A 26,804-nucleotide genomic window follows, 5' to 3' on the forward strand; every position below is an offset into this window, starting at 1 on the left:
GCACGTAGGACCTTTGAATGTTCTTCAACGCCGAGCATCCTCCACTCGGGATCGGGGTCGTCGACACTAATTGCACCCGAAATGTTTCCCAAGATGTGATCGTAGATGGGTTGGTCTACGTATTTTGCCACTATCTGACCAGTATAGTATGGCGTGGACACTAGAATCCTGGCTTCAGGAAGGTACCTTACTGTGCTATCTACATGAGTGACGGCCGACGCTTCCCCTGTAAGAAAGATCCTCGTCCTTCACCAGGCTTCTCCGAACCAAAACTGTGTTGGCTCCGCTGTCTCTAAGCACCAATATAGGGCGGTCTCCTATTTGCCCAACCACAACCGGCATTGTTGCTTTCGACTTGTTTGTTCTACTCACCGCCTCATTTTCCAGCGGCGTTTGCTTTCCCTTCAGCTGTGGAACTTCAGGAGGCATGACAAGTTCTGCCCGAGAGTCGACAACGCATGCAGCTCGGTCCTGAGTTCTGTATCGGCACTCACCCAGAGTATGACCCCTGCTCTTACAACCGTGACGCACAAACTGTGTCTTTTGAGCAACGCTACTAGTCCGACAGTCAACTGCATGGTGTCCCACCTTGCCGCAGAGAAAGCACCTTACTGGCGCATTAGCTGCAGCGACATATGCTCTTGGTCTTCCCGCATCTGTCTCTGGGACCTTTTGTGTTTCTTCCCTTGCCTTACTCATATTTCTCAGCCCTTGAGCCTCGAGAAATTGGTCTGCAGTGTCGGCAAACTTTTCTAGTGAACACAACTTTTTTTATAGAAATAGTGCTAGCTTTGAGCTGCAACACGTTAAAAATTGTTCTGTGACCAGCTTGTCACGCACCCCTTCAAAAGTCTTTTGTGTGTTTGACATATCAAGCCACCTATCAAAATAGTTGGTCAGCCTGCAGGAAAACTGATTCGCGGTTTCAGAATCCTCAGGTGTCGCGGTGCGAAATCTCTCACGAAAACCCTCTGCCATAAGCCTGAATCTTTGGAGGAGTGCCTTCTTGACATTCTCATAGTCCATGGATTCAGCAGCAGGAATCCTTCCAAACACATTCAGAGCCTCCACGATAAAACACATGCTCAATGCCGTGGCCCATTCACTGCGCTCGCGGCCTTACCCCAAAGCTAACCGCTTGAATCGTTGCAGATATGCGTCCAGATCAACTCTTTTGTCACCAAAAGGAGCCATCAGCTTTCTTGGACAAACTCTGGCCAGTCTAGGAGATTCCGTGCCCGTTAAGGAACGATGATCATTTTATCCTCCCGCGATATGCGCCTGTTTCCACAAAAGAAACTCCTTCTTCCGTTCTATCCTTTTCTCCTGTTCTGCCTCGCGAGCTCTTCTTGCCTCCCGCTCTTCGGCTACGCGAGCGTCTACGCGTGCTTGCGCCCTTTCCTCTCTGCCTTTTTGCCTGTTCGTTCTCCTTGTCACAGAGACGCATCGCCTCTTCCTTGCTTAAACCTAGCTTGAGCGCGAGTTCTAACGTTTTTTCCAAATCCATACTTTCAACCATCGAGAAACCGGAAAGATCCCAGGCAAAGCAAAGGGAAACAAGGGAAATGAATCCTGGCACAGGCTCGCCACTTATCTTTGTCACGGATCTCCCCTGATAACACTCGAACCGAAAGAATGGACTAGGCGACAGGTGTACCCACACAGACGCACCTTTAATACACCATAAGTGACACACATACTAGCACACAAAACTAACAAAACTAACACAAAGCACAGACTATAAATACACACGACCCGGAAACACTGCTACCAACGTCTACTACTAGCGTTCCGAAAGAATTGACTAGGCGACAGGTGTACCCACACAGACGCACCTTTAATGCACCCTAAGTGACGCACACACTAGCACACAAAACTAACAAAACTGACACAAAACACAGACTATAAATACACACGACCCGGGAACACTGCTACCAGCGTCTACTACTGGCGTTCCGAAAGAATTGACTAGGCGACAGGTGAACACACACAGACGCACCTTTAATACACCCTGACACACACACTAGAACACAAAACTAACAAAACTAACACAAAACACAGACTATAAATACACAGGACCCGGGAACACTGCTACCAGCGTCTACTACTGGCGTTCCGAAAGAATTGACTAGGCGACAGGTGAACACACACAGACGCACCTTTAATACACCCTAAGTGACACACACACTAGAACAAAAAACTAACAAAACTAACACAAAACACAGACTATAAATACACACGACCCGGGAACACTGCTACCAGCGTCTACTACTGGCGTTCCGAAAGAATTGACTAGGCGACAGGTGAACACACACAGACGCACCTTTAATACACCCTAAGTGACACGCACACTAGAACACAAAACTAACAAAACTAACACAAAACACAGACTATAAATACACACGACCCGGGAACACTGCTACCCGCGTCTACTACTGGCGTTCCGAAAGAATTGACTAGGCGACAGGTGAACACACACAGACGCACCTTTAATAAACCCTAAGTGACACACACACACTAGAACACAAAACTATCAAAACTAACACAAAACACAAACTATAAATACACCAGACCCGGGAACACTGCTACCAGCGTGTACTACTAGCGTTCTACTGCTAGCGGTCGGCGTTCGTGCTCACAGTTGGTTTGGTACGTTTGCGGCGTTGTATGGGTCCAGTAGCCGGCGTCGAGATGGCGTTCGACGTGCTCAGGCCGGCGTCGTTGGCTACGTCGCACAAGCTTCGTCCTCTGCTTCTCTCCTCCACCAATCATATCTTCCCACCTCACCGAACGCTTCTTTTTCTTCAACCTCTTTAGTTTTCGGTTAATCCACGTCATCCTTATCGCCAACCTCGTCGTCTTCTTCAAAACTCTTTCGATCATAATTTAATTTAGGCTCCCTATTATACGTGACACAGTTACTGCGTCATTTGCTTACCTCAAAACCAATTTCAATTAAATGATCCCGACCACGGCGGCAGCGTTTCGATGGAGGCGAAACGCAAAGGCGCCCGTGTGCTGTGCCATGTCAGTGCACGTTAAAGATCCCTAGGTGGTCGAAATTATTCCCAAGCCCTCCACTACGGCACCTCCTACTTCCTTTCTTCTCCCAGTCTCTCCTTTATCCCTTCCCTTACGACACGGTTCCGGCGCCCGCCGAGATGTGACAAATACTGCGGCATTTCCTCCCTCTCCCAATAAAAAACAATTAAAAACCAATTAATTTTCTTACGAGTTAAAAAAAAAAATCAAACCGCTGAAGGCGAGCCCCTGCCCGCGAGACGTTTGTGCCTTGGGAAAGCCAGTCGGTTGTTATGTTAAAACTTCGGCGCCAAATCGCAGCGCCGTAGATTCGCACAACCAATCACTCAAGCAAAAACTGAAATAAAATTTTATTGTAATTTTTTTCCAACAGCAGCACACATAGACAAGCAAAAAAAAGAAACGGCACAAATATACACGCACCGGGCTGGGTCATATCTCTTGAAGGAATCTTCACCTTCTCCATGCCTCAGTACTCCGGATACAAGTCCATTCGGCGTCAGAATACCGTCATGGGTTGATGTGCCTTCCTTTAAAGTCACGTTCCCGTTGAGCTGCTGGTCCCAATCTGCACTCAAACTTCATATCTAACCCTCGCCGTGGAGCCGTGCTTGGACTGGGTGTCAGCATGCGCATGATACTGGACGATGTACCGTGGATGCAGATTCATCCTTTCCTTCAGAGTCTTCCCAATCTTCACGTTTCCGTCGACTCTGCTAACGTCGGCAGTCCACACAGAAATCTTGTCAATCTTGTTCCGGATCTGGACGACAGCGCCGCACACGTCATCACTGAACTCGCCGAAGCCTTCCCCTATCAGGCACAGCAGAACTTCGAGCCAGTAGTCATCCAAGACTGTTGACCCCTCGTTCTTGCTCATGTTGAAGAGCCACCGACCGCCTTGCTTGTTGCGGGGGTCTTCCCACATGGGCTTGATGGCGGTCTTGAAAAGCGAGTAGTCGCAGCCGGAAGGCAGTTTGCTGGGAAACTCGAGGTGGTTGTAGAGGGCCCAGAAGTCCTCGACTGTGTCGAACGATGAGATCTCCAGAAGGTTCTCCTCCCAGCTGCGGCTTTGGTCGATCTTGTAGAACCAGAGGCTCCAGCGATGTTCGAGTGGGTGTTTCAACGGCCTGCTGAGCGACGCGCTTGTGCGATCCAGCTGGGACTGCTCACGATCATCCGAGTCGCCCTCGAGTTGCTTGCCTTCAGCCGCCATACTCAGCAAAACTCGCAGGCAGCTTTACGTGGCTCGGCGTATAGCAAACGATCACAGAACTAACACGTGGCACTCACTGCGAATCTCTCGCCGGTATCACCAGAACTGCGAACGCTGCGAACGTGAGGCGACTCGCGAGGGCATAGGCAAACGGCGGTGTCCGAAATCTGGCGCTCCGATTGGCAGAAAAAGGCGGAACGCGGATGAGCTGGCCCAATGAGAGGCCGAGGAGCGCTCATGCGCCAGTCACGCGACTCTCACGCCACTTACAGCGGTCAAACGAACTACTGAGAGCCGCTAAATATCGTAGTGGAAATGCTGAAAATGTGAGCTCATTTTCATAGTTTTATTATCTTTTTCTGTAGTGAAATGTGCTTTTTATGCGCGCGATGTGTGCCTCCCTGCGAGAATCTGCAGCATGGAGGAAGAGAAATAATGTGGTGGTGGTAGTGGTTTTATTAAAAATAATAGTAAAAAGGAAAGAAAAGATTTTTGCTAGCCCCGGCATATGCCATCGATACTGAAGCACCTGAGCTGGGGCAGCGGAAATAAAGGATAGCAGGCAGAATGGAGAAATGAAATGAAAGAGGTGAGGGGACAGGAATAGAGGACAGGGGGAGAAGTAATATGTACAAACTATTTACACAATAAGAAATGTGTCCAGGTTGTGCGCGTGATTAGTTCATTTTAGAGGAATTAAATCACACACGCGCACAGCACTTGGTTGGTTACAACTGGAGTGGGGCGTCCAGTTATTAACCGTTCAAGGTAGAACTCGCGGAGCGTTCGGTAACTGCGTGTAACTACCTGACGGAGAACAGACGGGACGTCAAGCCCGTGTGCTCGAGGAATGCACAGAGGCTCACCAAAGTTCGCTCACGAGTGCGCGCACTGCCCTGCGGCCACAATAGCGTCTTGATGGAGTCTGGCAGTATGCCCTGCTCCCTATAGGCCGCGAGCATATCGCGGCGAGCATCGGCGAACGCGGAACAGCGAAGGAGCAGGTGTTCTAGTGTTACCACTGCACCGCATCCGTCACACACATCACTCGTCGCGATTCCGTGACGCATCCGTCGTTCCCCGGGCCACACACAGCCAATGCGCGCGCGGAGGATCATTGCACGTTGTGACCGTGTAAGTGCGCGACAGCCGGTGACACTGTCGGTGCGCTCACCTCCCGCGATGCGTGGTTCGGGGTGCTGCTTTCGGAGATGGTCGTGGATGGCCGCACGCACGTCCTCCAGCGCAAGGGGCAGATCGCTGGCAGGTAGTTGGTGTGCAGCGGTCGCGAGGGCGTCAGCTTCTTCGTTGCCGGCGATGCCGCAGTGACCGGGCACCCATTGTGCACGCACGGCACAACCTCTCTGCGCGAGGCGCTCGATGCGCGAGCGAATTTCCCACACTAGTGGGGTACCGCGGCCGTTAGATTGCAGGCGGCTGAGGGCGGCGCGGGAGTCGCACAACAGACAATGCACACAATGCACACAATGTGCATTGCACACAATGTACAATTTTCAATTTTTAACAGGGGGGACCCAGGGGGCCAGGGAGCCAGTTATGCGCCCTTCCTTTCCTTGAAATCATTGGAGTCTAAAGAACATTGTCAACGCCAACGAACACAATGAACGCCGATGGTCTACAGAAAAGAGAAAATTGGTTTTTCTGGAAAGGAAATGGCACAATATCTGCCTCACATGTCGGCTGACACCTGTGCCTCGCGGCTAGGGAAGGGATAAAGGAGGGAGTGAAAGAAGAAAGGAAGAAAGAGGTGCCGTAATCGATAGCTCCGGAATAATTTCGACCACCTGTGGATCTGAAATTGGTTTTTGGCAGTGTTGTCGGTAACGCGTTACAAGTAACGGCGTTACCGGTAACGCGTTACTTTTTTCGATATCTTAGTAACGTACTCGTTACCAATTCGGAACTGTAACGGGTAACGTACTTACGTTAACATTTTTCGGTAACGTGAGGTGTCACGTTACTAGTTACTTTTTGTTCCAGTTGTGACCCACTCCGCCCCCTTTTTTAGAAAAAAAAAAGCGCAGAGCACATAAAGTGATGTAAATAAAACAAAATGCACAGGTGGTCCTGACGACCCTTGTTGGGGCTCGCATGCATGCCAGAAAACAGCTGCCCTTGACAACGCACCCAACTAAAAAAAAAAGACAGAATAGCCATAAAGCACGAAACACCTGATCGAACACGCATTCACACACTTGGCTTCACCTACCTCCCCTTCCCAAACCACTCACACACACAACACTCTACAGAGTGGAAGCATGCCGAGCATTTTGGAACATCACATTTTTGAGAATTACTCTAAATTTGTTGAGAGTTCAGCGATGTTTTCTTTGTGAGGTTAGAATTGATGATGGCGTGTCATTTTGTTTTTAATGCCACTACCACATTCAGACGATGGCTTCTTCATGTGCCACACAGTTAGAATCCAACACATGTAACTCTACAGGCAACTTTACGCCACTATAACATTGCTAAGCTCCTGCACATTTGTGCAAAGTATTCTCGTTAAATCAGGATATCGCGTGAAATAGTTTTTTGGGCTAGATGTTATATGTGAAATGTGAGCTTTGTAAAATTGTTATCGTACGTTCTTAAGGCGACGAAAAATTAAAATTTATGGCCATTAAGTAACGGCAAAGTAATGTGCGGTACTTTTTTTCGGTAACGGTAACGATAACGCGTTACCTTTTTTTGTAGGTAACGTAGGTGGTAACGCGTTCCTTCTTTTAACGTAACGAGTAACATATTTAGTTACTTTTTTTCGGTAACGCCTACAACACTGGTTTTTGGATGGTGCTACAATCGCCGAGGTGCGCGGACGCGTTCACATCGGCTCTGTCTTCTACACATGATTTCGCAGCGATGGCAACTGTATTTCACCGCCAATCTTTCACCAACGGATCCGTTAAGTCGAGAGGCATCGACGGATACCCAGTTTTGAGGTGGGACACTACTCCTCGCAGAGATATTGAACTTCCAGCGCTCCGGCCACGCCGTAGCCTCGCTAGGTCTAGGCGTGTACGCCAGACGCTAGGCCTAGCCGGCGAAACAGCAGTGCGTTGCCGACGGACGCGGTGCCAAGTTTACGGACTCTTTCCAACGAAGCGGCCCAAGCCGACGAATGTGACTCAAGAATGAACGTGCAAGTGATGGGGGAAGACATTTCCGCCGACACAATTACCGAAGAAGCCGGATGGAAGACCGCCGGAGCGCGGCGTTCGAGACCCCGAGACCGCGGTGCGAATGCGACGCACGACATCGATGCAAGAACGAACGCGCCTGGCATCGGCCAGCAAGGTACGAAACCCAAGCATGTCGAAGGAAAGGTTATCAATGCGGGACGCATGCCCAGACTACCGAAGGGGGAAATCAAAATCATGTTTCGACCAAAAGGTGGCCTCGACATCGTTAAGGTCGGCGCCCTGACGGTCACCGCCGCAATCTTCGAGGCCGCCGGCATAACGGGGTACGAAAGTACGGAAGACAGGGTCTGTCCGAACTTACACCAGAACATCGTCGTCGTCAGCACACCGAAACGAACGAACGCGGACAGCTATGCCCAAATGCGGCTAATTCACACACACGGAACATCGCACGATGTCAACGCGTACGAAATGGCACCCGATAATACAACCAAGGGAGTGATTCGTGGCATCCACATTGAGGACAGACACCGAGCACTGGATGAGAACATCGTAAACCCAAGAAACCCACTGTCACTGGCGGCCAACCGCATAGGCACTACGACCACGGTTGTAATTGCATTCGACGGACTCAAAGTGCCCAACCTCGTCAGGTACGGCGCAACACTCGTCCGTTGCACGTTGTATCGCAAGCACATTGACATCTGTTACCAGTGCGGACGCTTCGGCTACCGCATGGACGTTTGCCCAAATTCCGCCAACCCTATTTGCAGGGGTTGCGGAGTTCGCAACCCAGACCAGGGACAACAATGCTCGCCAAAGTGTAACCTGTGCGGCGGCGCACGCATGACGGCCGACAAGGCCTGCAAAGCAAGGTACAAGACTCCGTATAGTGATTCGCAGGCGACGATGGGAGCGCCAGAACGCACATGCCCAAGTGACACAGCAAGACTTCCCGCCCATCCAGCCGCACAGACCCAGATCCACATCGCGATCGCGTGGCCCGTCCCGGTCCCGCAGCCGGCAAAGACACAACCGCGTTCCGACAAGATCGAGATCAAGGACACCAACTCCCGGAGAGAAGTTAGCTGGGCGGACACTGTCCGGGGCATCGCGCGGGAGGGGGTCGTAACAGCACATGCAGTCGCAGAGCAAAAATCAAAAAGCCGATAATGGCATTTTAGAGGCACTAAGGAAAGAGAACGCGGTAATTCGCGAACAAATACAAAAGCAATGCGAGAGATGCGAGAACTCAGACGCGAGCGCGTCGTGGTGGAACAAAGCAAACAGAACGCACAACAGTAGGTACCGGCGAGCGTTCCTGACGCGGACGCGCTCGCCCCCAAGAAACGGGCGATACACCAACAGCAGCAGCACGAGAGCGGTTTCGAGAGCCAGGTGCGACCGGAAATTACAGACATCAAGAAAATGCTATGCACCGTGCAAAGTACCATTGAGACCCTACACGCAACAGTCCTCGGACTCGCAAACAGGACCACTAACCTCGAAGTAAACATGCAAATAATAATGAATCACTCCGTATTCACACAACACGGACACGCACCGGCAAGCAGTGATGCGGGACCGAGCCACCATCAAGGGCAGCCGGGTAACTTGCATCAGCATCTACATGGCCAACGATAATCAAGGGATAGGCATATGGAAATGGAATTGCCGCGGCTTCACCGGCAAAAAGGCGGTGGAACTGCCGCGGGTTCGCCGGTAAAAAGGCGGTTTTACAGCAACACATCAGACACGCAGCACGTAAACCGGACGTAATATTACTCCAAGAAACACTCAGCAACGCGGCTATCTTAACAGGCTACAAAACGCACGGCAGCAAAATCGAGGGGAGGGGTGTATGCACGCTCGTTAGGAAGCGTCTCACATTCGTTGACCACGAACTAAGCGGCGTCCAGATGGAACACGCTCTCATTGAACTGATACCCACCAAGCAGAGGAAACAAAGTATATTCATACTGAATGTATACAGCAGCCCGTCGAAACGCCGCCAACGATTCCGTGCGCTGTTTCAGAAGACGCTCAAGATTGCCGGGTCCTGTACGCTGATTGCAGGGGGAGATTTCAACTCGGCAGGCACGGCATGGGGTTACGGCTACAGCACGACCAAGGGAAGACAACTCGGGCAAGATGCGCAGGAACTCCACGTTACGGATACGGCGCACGCGACTAGAAAAAGGTAACTCCACTACCATGGACACAACCCCGGACCTGACGTTCGTCCGAAATGCCGGGGAGACGGCCACCACGTGGCAGAACACGTCGACCGACCTGGGGAGCGACCACATGATCGTCGAATACACGTACACACTCCGGACAAGGCGCACGGCAGTAAACAAAAATTCAAATGGACCGATAGGGAAGATTTCAGAAAGAAACGAGACCAACAACAGCCTTCAGCAGATACGATCACGGACATCGAAGCCTGGACCCGCTCGCTGGTTGCAGACGCCCAAGCGTCAACCAAGACCGTCGAAACCGATGTTGAAACTGACAAGATGGACAGCCGCCTGGCGCATCTCATCGAGGCGAAGAACTCGGTCATGGCTAGGTGGAAGGGACAGAGACTTAATCGGAGACTCAGAAAGAAAATAGCGGAGATCAACCGCAACATCGAGAAGCACTGCCGAACGCTCAACCGCCAGCAATGGGACGAGTTATGCAACGCTGTCGACTTCCACCTACACAACGGGAAAGTGGAACCTGCAAAGGTATCTGTTGGACGAAACGGACCAAGTCCCACCAGGGGACGCGTGACGGGGTGTCGAGTCGCACCCTGAAGAATCTCGACGACCGATCCGTGGAACAGTTAATGGCATTCATCAATGACTGCTGGCAGCGCGGCAGCCTCCCGCAACAGTGGAAAACTGCGATAATAATACTAATCCCGAAACTCCGAAAAGCGCCGAGCCTCGACAACCTTCGCCCCATATCGCTAACGTAGGGCGTCGCAAGACCATGGAGCGCGAACTGCTTAACCGCTGGCCAGCCCACTTAGAGCAGAAAGGGACATACGCACCACCCATAATAGGATTCCGCCCACAATTGTCCACGCAAGACGCAATGATACAACTGAAGCACCAGGTGCTTGACGGCTCGACGAGAGGCACGTGCCAGAGCAATTCTCGGCCTCGACCTTGAAAGCGCGTTCGACAGAATCGCGCACACGACGATCTTACACCAGGTATCGCGGCAAAACCAAGGTGTACGCACGTAACTATACGTAAAAGATTTCTTGACAGACAGGCGAGCTGTTTTAGTGGCAGGGGACCTCCAGCTAGCAGAGCAAACGCTGGGAAGCACCGGCACCGCGCAGGGCTCCGTCATCTCGCCCACGCTCATCAACCTGGTCACGATCGGGCTAGCAGAAAAGCTACAAGAACTCGAAGACGTCCGGCACACCACATACGCCGACGACATAACCCTCTGGGTGCACGAAGGCAGCGACGGTCACATCGAAACGGCACTGCAACTATCAATCGAGACAATAGAGGAATACCTTGTGGGTACGGGATTACGATGTTCGCCTACAAAGTCGGAACTCCTACTCTACCGCCCTACGCAGAGGGGCAGACCACCTGGGGGTGGTGGGAATGCGGCAACGACCAGACGAAAATACGAAGAGATCGGACTACGCATGAGCAACGGAGCAACCATCCCGATAGTCAAATAATTAGGATCCTCGGCATGGTAATCGAGGCCAACCGCGTCAGCGGCGAAACGATCGCTAAATTAAAGCATAAGACGGCTAACGCCATGCTAATCCCCAAGAGGGTCACTAGCAGAAGAAACGGAATGAGGGAGGCGAGTGTCACACGATTCATAGACTCTTTAGTCATGAGCCATATTGCGTACGTCGCGGCATTCCACAACTCGTACAAGGGCGAAGAAGCATCATCCGCAGTGTGTACAAGATAGCACTGGGTCTACCCGAGTCCACCAGCACGCACCGATTGCTCCAGCTCGGGCGTAACAACACGCTTAGCGAAATCGCCGAGGCGCAGCGCACTTCACAAAGATTAGCGGGCACGAGACTGCAGGATGCCAGATCAAGGAAAGTCTCGGCATCCGTTACACGCACAACAAGGCCGGAAAGTTACCGTTCCGGACGCGATCAGACAAACGATAAGAGTCGACCCGATTCCACGGAATATCCACCCGGAACACAACCGGGGAAGAAGAGTGGCCAGGGCCAGAGCTCTCCTACACAGCCACGGAGACGAAACGGGGACAAGGTTCGTTGACGCCGCTGATTGCGCAGAACGCTCGCGATTCGCGGTTGCGGTCGTCGATTCGAGTGGCGAAACGCGCATAACGGCAAGCGTAGCGTGCGAGCGCGCAGAAGAAGCGGAGGAAGCGGCGGTTGCACTCGCCCTCAGGATCCGACGTGCACCACGGTTCTTGTGACTCGCGACAAACGGTCCGAAACTTCGCCAAAGGATGGATCTCACAGAGCACGGCCCGAGTCCTAAGCAATCGACAAGTCCAGCGGGAGGTAGATTTTCAAACCAGGATTCAATGGTTCCCGGCGCACGTGGGAGAAGTATCGAAGCCATATCGCAACCGAATCGAGACGGCACACGCCAAGGCGCGCGAGCTCGCGAACCGCGCCGGCGACCGTCGTCCATGGGACAGCACCGAAGACCGCTTGACCAGCTACAACGAAATTACCAAGGCCCTCTGCCTGGCCCGCAGAACCTTCCCTCCGCCCAGCGACAAGCTGGACAGGGCGCACGCGGCGACCCTCAGACAACTGCAGACACTCACGTACCCCTACCTGGAACGATACCACAGGCTCTACCCTGGCACATAACCGGCAAATATATGCAAGGTCTTCCACACGGATATCGCCACTTTAACCCACATGCTCTTGGACTGTAACAAAAACCCGCACGGTGCTAACTCCGGAGCCCTCCCGCCGCGGTGTGCCGCTGCCTTGCGCAGCCCCAGCCTCGGTGACCAACTCTGGGCCGTCCAGCAGGCCCGCGAGGCGACGGCGAGGCAACACCTCGACGCCCCCACGTAGGAGACCTAAGGCCGCGTCGTCGAAAGCTCTGCAGGACCTTAAATAAAGTTGTTACCAACCAACCAACCAACCAACCAACCAAGGATCGATCTTTAACGTGCACTGACATCGCACAGCACATTGGATCCTTAGCGTTTTGCCTCCATAAAAACGCAGCCGCCGCGGTCGAGTTCGAACCCGAGAACACCGGATCAGTAGTCGAGCGCCCTAACCACTGAGCCACCGCGGCGGGGCCTGGTCCGGAGTTCCCGGGTTCGAACCCGACCGCGGCGGCTGCGTTTTTATGGAGGAAAAATCGCTAAGGCGCCCGTGTGCTGTGCGATGTCAGTGCACGTTAAAGATACCCAGGTGGTCGAAATTATTCCGGAGCCCTCCACTACGGAACCTATTCCTTTCTTCTTTCACTCCCTCCTTTATCCCTTCCCTTACGGCGCGGTTCAGGTGTCCAAAGATATATGAGACAGATACTGCGCCATTTCCTTTCCCCCCAAAAACCAATTATTATTATTATTTCATTTTCCTTCCCTTACGGCCCGGTTCGTGTGTCCGCCGTGATATGTGAGACAGGCGTCCTTTCTTAAATTTTCCAACGGGACACGCGACGCGCCGAACGGGCGATGGCGTTCCGTGCACTCCTTGGCAACGCTGCGACACGCTGTCGCGACTCACTTTTAAGGATGAAGCTTAAGCTTCCTCCAAATTTTTTTTAAGTTTCTTGTTTTTGTAACACAAAACCAAACCTGCGTAACGTAGCATGCCCGGAAGTGGAGGGGTCCGGAACTTAGTTTCGAACGCGGTAATAATACCTCCGACAGCATGGTTTCGGCCACACGGTCGTGCGCGTTAAAAAAACGCCCAGCGCAGCCTCCGCGTACTCGACATTTTCTGCATTTTGCTTGTAGCGAACAGAAATTGGAATTGGAAATTGTTTTTTGGGAAAGGAAATGGCGCAGTATCTTTCTCACATATTGGCGGACACCTGAACCGCGCCGTAAGGGAAAGATAAATGGGGGACTAAGAAAAAAAGTGAAGAAAGAGGTGCCGTAGTGGAGGGCTCCTGAATAATTTCGACCACCTTGGGATCTTTAACGTGCACTGATATCGCACAGCACACGAGCGCCTTAGCGTTTCGCCTCCATCGAAACGCGGCCGCCGCGGTCGGGTTCGAACCCGGGAACTCCGGATCAGTAGCCGAGCGCCCTAACCACTGAGCCACCGCGGCGGGTAGTAGCGAACAGAAACTTTGCAATCCGGGAACATGGAACTGGACCTGGACTACAGGATCAAGCCGGTATGCAGGCTGTTTCTCCTAAGACTTTACACAATTTTTAAAAATAGACTTTTTTGTGTTAGAAAAGCGTTTTCTTCGGCATAGCATTGTTAGCAGTGTAATACATCAGTATACAGGCGTGCTAACTAGCAGCCTGGATAACTATTATTGAATAGTTAACTTTTAAACTATTACTGTTAGGTTCCTTAATCACTGAGAATCATGTAGCCGCGCCGAAAGCAATATCGATTTCAGCTTTTGGAATTTCGAAAACGCGGTTCCTCGGCCCTGTGGCGCTACAAATTCTGGCTGCATCGCGCCAAAATTCATGTGCTTTCGTGTAGCTTGCAGGCAAAGCAACCTCTCCGGTGCACAAAAATGAATGGAGAGGAACGTGACGTAAGGGATAGCCAGTAGGTAGGGGCGATATAAAAGAATGAAAAGTAATAAGCTCCTGCCTGCACCATTTACGTGTAACAGGCTCAACACTTGAGGGACAAAAATTATTGTGGGACGATAAAAACAATGAAAAATAAAGTGTCCCTTTGAGAACAATTCCAAACATTTACCGTTCCTGATAACAAAAAAAAAATATTATCTGGCTCTTTCTGGGTATGCTGACGTTTGTCCGCCAACAAATGACGCAATTATCTGCGAGAAAATTGGATTTAATAAATATTGATTGTGAAGCAAAATCTTCCCCGCCACTCGATTCAGACTCGCGACTACATTACCGATAAAAACGGGCTGGCTGCAGGCTGGTGGTTTGATATCTAGGTGTTTCTGGCATTAAACACGAACAATCGTTTTTTTCATTTAATATAAGGCTTGAAGTGAACGAGCAGGCTAGTCTTCATCCGTGCAAAAAAAAAATAAAAGGAATTTTTGTATTTATTTGTTATTCAACGGCCTTTCGAACCCTGAAATGTGGTATAAATTAATAGCATGAAGAGGCAGACTTGACTGTAAAACACCATTATTTACATGATCTCAGTTTGCTCTTGCTGGCCGATGGCAACGGCGGAACGTGCAAAAAGAAGTTGCGTCCATAAAAGAAGCAGTTAACGGTACCGATCCGATCCGAAATTGGCACCGATTCCGTACGAGCACGATCGTCATTTCACCGCCCCAACCACACTCCTGTTCCCCAGTGAAAAAAAAAAAAAGGAGCAGCTTCGTGCACGTGGTTCGTCTGAGGCGCCCTCTCAAGTTTTTATGAGCCGCATATTGAGATGCACACAGCGCAACAGACGCACTCGTTTTTCTAGCCTCCGCGCTGCATCCACTTCCGAGGTTGCGGGTGACATGCCTCATTGTCGTGGACCGATTGCCTCTCTTGCATTTTCTTCCCATAGTCCTTCAATTATTCGCATCACGTCTCTCGCGGAGTTCTGATAGCCAACATGGAAATCGAGTCATGCAACAGGACTCACACGTTCGTCTGCTTACGGTGGCAGGGACGTGTAATCTTTGGCACGTAGGACCTTTTGAATGTTCTTCAACGGCGAGCATCCTCCACTCGGGATCGGGGTCGTCGACACTAATTGCACCCGAATGTTTCCCAAGATGAGATCGTAGATGGGTTGGTCTACGCATTTGCCACTACCTGTCAAGTATAGTATGGCGTGGACACTAGAATCCTGGCTTCGGGAAGGTTCCTTACTGTGCTATCTACAAGAGTGACGGCCGACGCTTCCCCTGTAAGAAAGATCCTCGTCCTTCACCAGGCTTCTCCAAACCAAAACTGTGTTGGCTCCGCTGTCTCTAAGCACCACTATAGGGCGGTCCCCTATTTGCCCAACCACAACCGGCATTGTTGCTTTCGACTTGTTTGTTCTACTCACCGCCTCATTTTCCAGCGGCGTTTGCTTTCCTTTCAGCTGTGGAACATCAGGAGGCGTGACAAGTTCTGCCCGAGAGTCGACAATGATGCAACTCGGTCCTGCGTTCTGTATCGGCACTCACCCAGAGTATGACCCCTGCTCTTACAACCGTGACGCACAAACTGTGTCTTTTGAGCAACGCTACTAGTCCGACAGTCAACTGCATGGTGTCCCACCTTGCCGCAGAGAAAGCACCTTACTGGCGCATTAGATGCAGCGACATATGCTCTTGGTCTTGCCCCATCTGTCTCTGGGACATTTTGTGTTTCTTCCCTTGCCTTACTCATATTTCTCAGCCCTTGAGCCTCGAGAAATTGGTCTGCAGTGTCGGCAAACTCTTCTAGTGAACACAACTTTTTTTATAGAAATAGCGCTAGCTTTGAGCTGCAACACGTTAAAAATTGTTCTGTGACCAGCTTGTCACGCACCCCTTCAAAACTCCTTTCTGTGTTTGACATATCAAGCCACCTATCAAAATAGTTGGTCAGCCTGCAGGAAAACTGCTTAGCGGTTTCCGAATCCTCAGGTTTCGCGGTGCGAAATCTCTCACGAAAACCCTCTGCCATAAGCCTGAATCTTTCGAGGAGTGCCTTCTTGACATTCTCATAGTCCATGGATTCAGCAGCAGGAATCCTTCCAAACACATTCAGAGCCTCCACGACAAAACACATGCTCAATGCCGTGGCCCATTCACTGCGCTCGCAGCCTTACACCAAAGCTAATCGCTTGAATCGTTGCAGATATGCGTCCAGATCATCTCTTTTGTCACCAAAAGGAGCCATCAGCTTTCTTGGACAAACTCTGGCCAGTCTAGGAGATTCCGTGCCCGTTAAGGAACGATGATCATTGTATCCTCCCGCGATATGCGCCTGTTTCCACAAAAGAAACTCCTTCTCCCGTTCTATCCTTTTCTCCTGTTCTGTCTCGCGAGCTCTTCTCGCCTCCCGCTCTTCGGCTACGCGAGCGTCTACGCGTGCTTGCGCCTTTTCCTCTCTCTGCCTTTTTGCCTGTTCGTTCTCCTTGTCACAGAGACGCATCGCCTTTTCCTTGCTTAAACCTAGCTTGAGCGCGAGTTCTAACGTTTTTACCAAATCCATACTTTCAAACATCGTGAAACCGGAAAGATCCCAGGCAAAGCAAAGGGAAACAAGGGAAATGAATCCTGGCACAGGCTCGCCACTTATCTTTGTCACGGATCTCCCCTGATAACACTCGAACCGAAAGAATGGACTAGGCGACAGGTGTGCCCACACAGACGCACCTTTAATACACCATAAGTGACACACATACAAGCACACAAAACTAACAAAACTAACACAAAGCACAGACTATAAATACACACGACCCGGAAACACTGCTACCAACGTCTACTACTAGCGTTCCGAAAGAATTGACTAGGCGACAGGTGTACCCACACAGACGCACCTTTAATGCACCCCAAGTGATGCACACACTAGCCCACAAAACTAACACAAAACACTGACTATAAATACACACGACCCGGGAACACTGCTACCAGCATCTACTACTGGCGTTCCGAAAGAATTGACTAGGCGACAGGTGAACACACACAGACGCACCTTTAATACACCCTGACACACACACTAGAACACAAAACTAACAAAACTAACACAAAACACAGACTATAAATACACACGACCCGGGAACACTGCTACCAGCGTCTACTACTGGCGTTCCGAAAGAATTGACTAGGCGACAGGTGAACACACACAGACGCACCTTTAATACACCCTGACACACACACTAGAACACAAAACTAACAAAACTAACACAAAACACAGACTATAAATACACACGACCCGGGAACACTGCTACCAGCGTCTACTACTGGCGTTCCGAAAGAATTGACTAGGCGACAGGTGAACACACACAGACGCACCTTTAATACACCCTAACTGACACACACACTAGAACACAAAACTAACACAAAACACAGACTATAAATACACACGACCCGGGAACACTGCTACCAGCGTCTACTACTGGCGTTCCGAAAGAATTGACTAGCCGACAGGTGAACACACACAGACGCACCTTTAATACACCCTAAGTGACACACACACTAGAACACAAAACTAACAAAACTAACACAAAACACAGACTATAAATACACACGACCCGGGAACACTGCTACCAGCGTGTACTACTAGCGTTCTACTGCTAGCGGTCGGCGTTAGTGCTCACATTTGGTTTGGTACGGTTGCGGCGTTGTATGGGTCCAGTAGCCGGCGTCGATATGGCGTTCGACGTGCTCAGGCCGGCGTCGTTGGCTACGTCGCACAAGCTTCGTCCTCTGCTTCTCTCCTCCACCAATCATATCTTCCCACCTCACCGAACGCTTCTTTTTCTTCAACCTCTTTAGTTTTCGGTTAATCCACGTCATCCTTATCGCCAACCTCGTAGTCTTCTTCAAAACTCTTTCGGTCATAATTTAATTTAGGCTCCCTATTATACGTGACACAGTTACTGCGTCATTTGCTTACCTCAAAACCAATTTCAATTAAATGATCCCGACCACGGCGGCAGCGTTTCGATGGAGGCGAAACGCAAAGGCGCCCGTGTGCTGTGCCATGTCAGTGCACGTTAAAGATCCCTAGGTGGTCGAAATTATTCCGAAGCCCTCCACTACGGCACCTCCTACTTCCTTTCTTCTCCCAGTCTCTCCTTTATCCCTTCCCTTACGACACGGTTCCGGCGCCCGCCGAGATGTGACAAATACTGCGGCATTTCCTCCCCCTCCCAATAAAAAACAATTAAAAACCAATTAATTTTCTTACGAGTTAAAAACAAAAAAAATCAAACTGCTGAAGGCGAGCCCCTGCCCGCGAGACGTTTGTGCCTTGGGAAAGCCAGTCGGTTGTTATGTTAAAACTTCGGCGCCAAATCGCAGCGCCGTAGATTCGCACAACCAATCACTCAAGCAAAAACTGAAATAAAATTTTATTGTAATTTTTTTCCAACAGCAGCACACATAGACAAGCAAAAAAAGAAACGGCACAAATATACACGCACCGGGCTGGGTCATCTCTCTGGACGGAATCTTCACCTTCTCCATGCCTCAGTACTCCGGATACAAGTCCATTCGGCGTCAGAATACCGTCATGGGTTGATGTGCCTTCCTTTAAAGTCACGTTCCCGTTGAGCTGCTGGTCCCAATCTGCACTCAAACTTCATATCTAACCCTCGCCGTGGAGCCGTGCTTGGACTGGGTGTCAGCATGCGCATGATACGGGACGATGTACCGTGGATGCAGGTTCATCCTTTCCTTCAGAGTCTTCCCAATCTTCACGTTTCCGTCGACTCTGCTAACGTCGGCAGTCCACACAGAAATCTTGTCAATCTTGTTCCGGATCTGGACGACCGCACCGCACACGTCATCACTGAACTCGCCGAAGCCTTCCCCTATCAGGCACAGCAGAACTTCGAGCCAGTAGTCATCCAAGACTGTTGACCCCTCATTCTTGCTCAAGTTGAAGAGCCACCGACCGCCTTGCTTGTTGCGGGGGTCTTCCCACATGGGCTTGATGGCGGTCTTGAAAAGCGAGTAGTCGCAGCCGGAAGGCAGTTTGCTGGGAAACTCGAGGTGGTTGTAGAGGGCCCAGAAGTCCTCGACTGTGTCGAACGATGAGATCTCCAGAAGGTTCTCCTCCCAGCTGCGGCTTTTGTCGTTCCTGTAGAACCAGAGGCTCCAGCGATGTTCGAGTGGGTGTTTCAACGGCCTGCTGAGCGACGCGCTTGTGCGATCCAGCTGGGACTGCTCACGATCATTCGAGTCGCCCTCGAGTTGCTTGCCTTCAGCCGCCATACTCAGCAAAACTCGCAGGCAGCTTTACGTGGCTCGGCGTATAGCAAACGATCACAGAACTAACACGTGGCACTCACTGCGAATCTCTCGCCGGTATCACCAGAACTGCGAACGCTGCGAACGTGAGGCGACTCGCGAGGGCATAGGCAAACGGCGGTGTCCGAAATCTGGCGCTCCGATTGGCAGAAAAAGGCGGAACGCGGATGAGCTGGCCCAATGAGAGGCCGAGGAGCGCTCATGCGCCGGTCACGCGACTCTCACGCCACTTACAGCGGTCAAACGAACTACTGAGAGCCGATAAATATCGTAGTGGAAATGCTGAAAATGTGAGCTCATTTTCATAGTTTTATTTTCTTTTTCTGTAGTGAAATGTGGTTTTTATGCGCGCGATGTGTGTGCCTCCCTGCGAGAATCTGCAGCATGGAGGAAAAGAAATAATGTGCAATTTTCAATTTTTAACAGGGGGGACCCAGGGGGCCAGGGAGCCAGTTATGCGCCCTTCCTTTCCTTGAAATCATTGGAGTCTAAAGAACATTGTCAACGCCAACGAACACAATGAACGCCGATGGTCTACAGAAAAGAGAAAATTGGTTTCTCTGGAAAGGAAATGGCACAGTATCTGCCTCACATTCACATGTCGGCTGACACCTGTGCCGCGCCGCAAGGGAAGGGATAAAGGAGGGAGTGAAAGAAGAAAGGAAGAAACAGGTGCCGTAATCGATGGCTCCGGAATAATTTCGACCACCTGGGGATCTGAAATTGGTTTTTGGCAGTGTTGTCGGTAACGCGTTAGTTTTTTCGATATTTTAGTAACGTACTCGTTACCAATTCGGAACTGTAACGGGTAACGTACTTACGTTAACATTTTTCGGTAACGTGAGGTGTCACGTTACTAGTCACTTTTTGTTACAGTTGTGACCCACTCCGCCCCCTTTTTTAGAAAAAAAAAGCGCAGAGCACCTAAAGTGATGTAAATAAACAAAATGTACAGGTGGTCCTGACTACCCTTGTTGGGGCTCGCATGCATGCCAGAAAACAGCTGCCCTTGACAACGCACCCAACTAAAGAAAAGACAGAATAGCCATAAAGCACGAAACACCTGATCGAACACGCATTCACACACTTGGCTTCACCTACCTCCCCTCCCCAAACCACTCACACACACAACACTCTACAGAGTGGAAGCATGCGGAGCATTTTGGAACATCACATTTTTGAGAATTACTCTAAATTTGTTGAGAGTTCAGCGATGTTTTCTTTGTGAGGTTAGAATTGATGATGGAGTGTCATTTTGTTTTTAATGCCACTACCACATTCAGACGATGGCTTCATCATGTGCCCCACAGTTAGAATGCAACACATGTAACTCTGCAGGCAACTTTACGCCACTATAACATTGCTAAGCTCCTGCACATTTGTGCAAAGTATTCTCGTTAAATCAGGATATCGCGTAAAATAGTTGTTTGGGCTAGATGTTATATGTGAAATGTGAGCTTTGTAAACTTGTTATCGTACGTTCTTAAGGTGACGAAAAATTAAAATTTATGGCCATTATGTAACGGCAAAGTAACGTGCGGTACTTTTTTTCGGTAACGGTAACGATAACGCGTTACCTTTTTTTGTAGGTAACGTAGGGTGGTAACGCGTTCCTTTTTTTAACGTTACGAGTAACATATTTAGTTACTTTTTTCGGTAACGCCTACAACACTGGTTTTTGGATGGTGCTGCAATCCCCGATGTGCGCGGACGCGTTCACATCGGCTCTGTCTTCTACACATGATTTTGCAGCGGTGACAACTGTATTTCACCGCCAATCTTTCACCAACGGATCCGTTAAGTCGAGAGGCATCGATGGATACCCAGTTTTGAGGTGGGACACTACTCCTCGCAGAGATATTGAACTTCCAGCGCTCCGGCCACGCCGTAGCCTCGCTAGGTCTAGGCGTGTACGCCAGACGCTAGGCCTAGCCGGCGAAACAGCTGTGCGTTGCCGACGGACGCGGTGCCACGTTTACGGACTCTTTCCAACGAAGCGGCCCAAGCCGACGAACGTGACTCAAGAATGAACGTGCAAGTGATGGGGGAAGACATTTCCGCCGACGCAATTACCGAAGAAGCCGGATGGAAGACCGCCGGAGCGCGGCGTTCGAGACCCCGAGACCGCGGTGCGAATGCGACGCACGACATCGATGCAAGAACGAACGCGCCTGGCATCGGCCAGCAAGGTGCGAAACCCAATCATGTCAAAGGAAAGGTTATCAATGCGGGACGCATGCCCAGACTACCGAAGGGGGAAATCAAAATCATGTTTCGACCAAAAGGTGGCCTCGACATCGTTAAGGTCGGCGCCCTGACGGTCACCGCCGCAATCTTCGAGGCCGCCGGCATAACGGGGTACGAAAGTACGGAAGACAGGGTCTGTCCGAACTTACACCAGAACATCGTCGTCGTTAGCACACCGAAACGAACGAACGCGGACAGCTATGCATAAATGCGGCTAATTCACACACAAGGAACATCGCACGATGTCAACTCGTACGAAATGGCACCCGACAATACAACCAAGGGAGTAATTCGTGGCATCCCCATTGAGGACAGACACCGAGCACTGGATGAGAACATCGTAAACCCAAGAAACCCACTGTCACTGGCGGCCAACCGCATAGGCACTACGACCACGGTTGTAATTGCATTCGACGGACTCAAAGTGCCCAACCTCGTCAAGTACGGCGCAACACTCGTTCGTTGCACGTTGTATCGCAAGCAAATTGACATCTGTTACCAGTGCGGACGCTCCGGCTACCGCATGGACGTTTGCCCAAATTCCGCCAACCCTATTTGCAGGGGTTGCGAAGTTCGCAACCCAGACCAGGGACACCAATGCTCGCCAAAGTGTAACCTGTGCGGCGGCGCTCGCATGACGGCCGACAAGGCCTGCAAAGCAAGGTACAAGACTCCGTATACGTGATTCGCAGGCGACGATGGGAGCGCCAAAACGCACATGCCCAAGTGACACAGCAAGACTTCCCGCCCATCCAGCCGCACAGACCCAGATCCACATCGCGATCGCGTGGCCCGTCCCGGTCCCGCAGCCGGCAAAGACACAGCCGCGTTCCGACAAGATCGAGATCAAGGACACCAACTCCCGGAGAGAAGTTAGCTGGGCGGACACTGTCCGGGGCATCGCGCGGGAGGGGGTCGTAACAGCACATGCAGTCCCAGAGCAAAAATCAAAAAGCCGATAATGGCATTTTAGAGGCACTAAGGAAAGAGAACGCGGTAATTCGCGAACAAATACAAAAGCAATGCGAGAGATGCGAGAACTCAGACGCGAGCGCGTCGTGGTGGAACAAAGCAAACAGAACGCACAACAGTAGGTACCGGCGAGCGTTCCTGACGCGGACGCATCCGCCCTGAAGAAACGGGCGATACAACAACAGCACGAGGGCGGTTTCGAGAGCCAGGTGCGACCGGAAATTACAGACATCAAGAAAATGCCATGCACCGTGCAAAGTACCATTGATTCCCTACACGCAACAGTCCTCGGACTCGCAAACAGGACCACTAACCTCGAAGTAAACATGCAAATAATAATGAATCACTCCGTATTCACACAACACGGACACGCACCGGCAAGCAGTGATGCGGGACCGAGCCACCATCAAGGGCAGCCGGGTAACTTGCATCAGCATCTACATGGCCAACGATAATCAAGGGATAGGCATATGGAAATGGAATTGCCGCGGCTTCACCGGCAAAAAGGCGGTGGAACTGCCGCGGGTTCGCCGGTAAAAAGGCGGTTTTACAGCAACACATCAGACACGCAGCACGTAAACCGGACGTAATATTACTCCAAGAAACACTCAGCAACGCGGCTATCTTAACAGGCTACAAAACGCACGGCAGCAAAATCGAGGGGAGGGGTGTATGCACGCTCGTTAGGAAGCGTCTCACATTCGTTGACCGCGAACTAAGCGGCGTCCAGATGGAACACGCTCTCATCGAACTGATACCCACCAAGCAGAGGAAACAAAGCATATTCATCCTGAACGTATACAGCAGCCCACGCAAGACGCAATAATACAACGCAATTGCCCACGCAAGACGCAATAATACAACTCAAGCACCAGGTGCTTGACGGCACGACGAGAGGCACGTGCCAGAGCAATTCTCGGCCTCGACCTTGAAAGCGCGTTCGACAGAATCGCGCACTCGGCGATCTTACACCAGGTATCGCTGCAAAACCTAGGTGTACGCACGTACAACTATACGTAAAAGATTTCTTGCCAGACAGGCGAGCTGTTTTAGTCGCAGGGGACCTCCAGCTAGCAGAGCAAACACTGGGAACTACCGGCACCCCGCAGGGCTCCGTCATCTCGCCCACGCTCATCCACCTGGTCACGATCGGGCTAGCAGAAAAGCTACAAGAACTCGAAGACGTCCGGCACGCCACATACGCCGACGACATAACCCTCTGGATGCACGAAGGCAGCGACGGTCACATCGAAACGGCACTGCAACTAGCAATGGAGACAATAGAGGAATACCTTGTGGGTACGGTATTACGATGTACGCCTACAAAGTCGGAACTCCTACTCTACCGCCCTACGCAGAGGGGCAGACCACCCGGGAGTGGTGGGAATGCGGCAACGACCAGACGAAAATACGAAGAGATCAGACTGCACATGAGCAACGGAGCAGCCATCACGATAGTGCACAGAATTAGGATCCTCGGCATATTATAATCAAGGCCAAGGGCGTCAACGGCGAAACGATCACTAAAATTAAAGCACAAGACGGCTAACGCCATGCGAATCCTCAACAGGGTCACTAGCAGAAGAAACGGAATGAGGAAGGCGAGTGTCACACGACTCATACACTCTTTAGTCATGAGCCATATTGCGTACGTCGCGGCATTTCACAACTGGTACAAGGGCGAATAAGCCTCATGCGCAGGGTGTACAAGATAGCACTGGGTCTACCCGAGTCCACCAGCACGTACCGATTGCTCCAGCTCGGGCGTAACAATACGCTTAGCGAAATCGCCGAGGCGCAGCGCACTTCACAACTAGAAAGATTAGCGGGCACGACACTGCAAGACGCCAGATCAAGGAAAGTCTCGGCATCCGTTACCACGCACAACAAGGCCAGAAAGTCGCCGAACCAGACGCGATCAGACAAACGATAAGAGTCGACCCGATTCCACGGAACATCCACCCGAAACACAACCGGGGAAGAAGAGTAGCCAGGGCCAGAGCTCTCCTACACAGCCACAAAGATGAAACGGGGACAAGGTTCGTTGACGCCGCGGAATACGTATAGAACGCTCGCGATTCGCGGTTGCGGTCGCCGATTCGAGTGGCAAAACGCGCATAACGGCAAGTGTAGCGTGCGAGCGCGCAGAAGAAGCGGAGGAAGCGGCGGTGGCACTCGCCCTAACGGATCCGACGTGCACCACGGTTCTTGTGACTCGCGACGAACGTTCCTAAACTTCGCCAAAGAATGGATCTCACAGAGCGCGGCCCGAATCCTGAGTAATCGACAAGTCCAGCGGGAGGTAGATTTTCAAACCAGAATTCAGTGGTTCCCGACGCACATGGGAGAAGTATCGAAGCCGTATCGCAATCGAAACAAGACGGCACACGCCAAGGCGCGCGAGCTCGGGAACCGCGCCGGCGACCGTCGTCCATGGGACACCACCAAAGACTGCTTGACCAGCTTCAATGAAATTACCAAGGCCCTCTGCCTAGCCCGCCGAACCTTCCCTCCACCCAGCGACAAGCTGGACAGGGTGCACGCGGTGGCCCTCCGACAGCTGCAGACGCTCACGTACTCCAACTCGGAACGATACCACACGCGCTACCCCGGCACATACCCACATGCTCTTGGACTGTAACAAAAACCCGCACGGTGCTAACCCCGACCCGCCGCGGTGGCTCAGTGGTTAGGGCGCTCGACTACTGAGCCGGAGTTCCCGGGTTCGAGCCCGACCGCGGCGGCTGCGTTTTTATGGAGGAAAAACGCTATGGCGCCCGTGTGCTGTACGATGTCAGTGCACGTTAAAGATCCCCAGGTGGTCGAAATTAATCCGGAGCCCTCCACTGCGGCACCTATTTATTCCTTTCTTCTTTCACTCCCTCCCTTATCCCTTCCCATACGGCGCGGTTCAGGTGTCCAACGATATATGAGACAGATACTGCACCATTTCCTTTCCCCCAAAAAACCAATTATTATTAATTATTATTAACTCCGGAACCCTCCCGCCGCGGTGGGCCGCTGCCTTGCGAAGCCCCAGCCACGGTGACCAACCCTGTGCCGTCCATCAGGCCCCCGAGGCGACGGCGAGGCAACACCTCGACGTCCCCACGTGGGAGACCTAAGGCCGCGCCGTCGAAAGCTCTGCATGACCTTAAATAAAGTTGTTACCAACCAACCAACCTGGGGATCTTTAACGTGCACTGACATCGCACAGCACACGTGCGCCTTAGCGTTTTTCCTCCATAAAAACGCAGCCGCCGCGGTCGAGTTCGAACCCGGGAACTCCGGATGAGTAGCCGAACCAAATGTTACGTGCTCACCTTTTCCAGCGATTTGTTTGCTCGCTCAGAGCTCTAAAATCTTTCAATTGGGCACCTCTTTCTTCCTTTATTCTCCTATAGTCCTTTCTTTATGCCTTCCCTTCCCGCGCGGCTCGTGTGTCCACAGAGACATGCGAGACAGTTACTGCGTCATTCCCTTTCCTCAAATCCGACGAATTAAATTTTCTACGAGTTAAAAAAAATGAAGGCGAGCCCCTGCCCACGAGACGTTTGTGTCTTGGAAAAGCCAGTGGGTTGTTCATTGCAAACTTCGGCTCCAAGTCAGTGCGCAGTAAATTCGGGCAACCAACCATTCCAGCAAAAAGTAAACGTTTATTTTAAAACTTTGTTCAAAAGCAGCGCACACAGAGACAAAAAAAACGGCACACACACACACGCCGGGTTGGGTCATCTCTCTTGACGGAACCATCGCCTTCATCGTGTCCCAAACCTCTCGATACAAGTCCATTCGTCGCCAAATACCGTGATGGGTTGATGTGCCTTTCTTTAAAGTCAGGTTCCCGTCGAGCTACCGCGCCCAAGCTGCAGTCAAACTTCGTATCTAACCCTCGCCGTTGAGCCATACTTGGACTGGGTGTCAGCATGGGCATGATACGGGCGTATAGACAAAGAGGCGCACTCGAATGAACACATAAAGGAATAGCCGGACTGTCGATCTCGGGAGCGCATAACTACTTGGAGTCGCTGAGGCTAGCGTCAGTATCATAGCGACAAGGTAATTCGAGGGCAACGCCTCGTGAGGAACGAATCGTCCAAT

At 51.3% G+C, this 26,804-nt stretch overlaps 1 protein-coding gene and 2 pseudogenes across 3 annotated transcripts in view; all 3 read right to left on the reverse strand.

Annotated features, from left to right (window-relative positions):
• Positions 1-26,804, reverse strand: part of LOC144104128 (triokinase/FMN cyclase-like) — a 203,296-nt gene that overhangs the window by 173,519 nt on the left and 2,973 nt on the right. The window lies entirely within an intron of this gene.
• Positions 3,368-4,398, reverse strand: LOC144105383 (eukaryotic translation initiation factor 4E-1A pseudogene; annotated as a pseudogene).
• LOC144105384 (eukaryotic translation initiation factor 4E-1A pseudogene) lies at positions 18,644-19,623 on the reverse strand (annotated as a pseudogene).

Source organism: Amblyomma americanum, chromosome 9 (genome assembly GCF_052857255.1).
Source record: "Amblyomma americanum isolate KBUSLIRL-KWMA chromosome 9, ASM5285725v1, whole genome shotgun sequence".
Lineage (NCBI taxonomy): Eukaryota > Metazoa > Arthropoda > Arachnida > Ixodida > Ixodidae > Amblyomma > Amblyomma americanum.